This window comes from Trichechus manatus, unplaced genomic scaffold (assembly GCF_000243295.1).
Source record: "Trichechus manatus latirostris isolate Lorelei unplaced genomic scaffold, TriManLat1.0 scaffold00051, whole genome shotgun sequence".
Classification (NCBI taxonomy): Eukaryota; Metazoa; Chordata; class Mammalia; order Sirenia; family Trichechidae; genus Trichechus; species Trichechus manatus.
This window is the reverse complement of record NW_004443987.1, coordinates 600,726-601,986: the sequence shown is the minus strand read 5'-3', so window position 1 is coordinate 601,986 and position 1,261 is coordinate 600,726.

The window sequence follows — 1,261 nt, the reverse complement described above, 5'->3', positions numbered from 1 at the left end:
TCTAACCACCTGGTGACAGGACATTAGAGCTTCAAAGGTGCCAATAATCAGACTAGCTCATACAAGCAGCCTATTTGAGCATATAAAAACAAAAACAATAAGCTAGGACACAGTAAGCAAACATAAAATAAATGAATATAATAACTTATTGATGGCTCAGAGACAACAGTCAGTATCAAATCACATAAAGAGGCAACCCATGATGGCTTCAGCAAGCTCCCAAAATAATCTAAAATTTTCCAGAGGAGGAAAATTTCTGGGAATTACTGGAGGCAGAATACAAAAGATTAATATACAGAACTCTTCATGAAATTAGGAAGGTAATTAATCAAAATGCAGAACACACAATACAGGAAATTAAAACGATTAGAGAAGAGCATAATGACAAATTTAACAGGCTGCAAGAATCCATAGACAAACAGCAATCAGAAATCCAGAAGATTAACAATCAAATTTCAGAATAAGACAACTCAATAGAAAGTCATAGGAGCAGAATTGAGGCAATGGAAGTCAGAATTAGTGAGATTGAAGATAAAGCACTTGACACCAACTTATTTGAGGAAAAATCAGATAAAGGGATTTAAAAAAATGAAAAAACCCTTAGAATTATGTGGGACTGTATCAAGAAGAATAACCTACGAGTGATTGGAGTACCAGAACAGGGAGGCATAACAGAAAATAGAGAGAGAATTGGTGAAGATTTGTTGGCAGAAAACTTCCCAATATCCTGAAAGATGACAAGATATCTATCCAAGATGCTCATCGAACCCCACATAAGGTAGATCCCAAAAGAAAGTCACCAAGACATATTATAATCAAGCTTGCCAAAACCAAATATAAAGAGAGAATTTTAAGAGCAGCTAGGGATAAATGAAAAATCATCTACAAAGGAGAGTCAATTAGAATAAGCCCAGACTACTCAGCAGAAACCATGCAGGCAAGAAGGCAATGGGATGAAATATATATCAAACCTTGAAGGAAAAAAAATACCAGCCAAGAATTATACATCCAGCAAAACTGTCACTCAAATATGATGGCGAAATTAGGGCATTTCCAGATAAACAGAAGTTTAGGGAATTTGCAAAAACCAAACCAAAATTACAGGAAATACTAAAGGGAGTCCTCCAGTTAGAAAATCAGTAACATCAGATAACAACCCAAGACGACAACACAGGAGAGAGCAACCAGATATCAACCCAGATAGGGAAGTCACAAAAGTAAATCAAAGCTAAAACACTGAAAATAGGGGAAAAGATGTCAA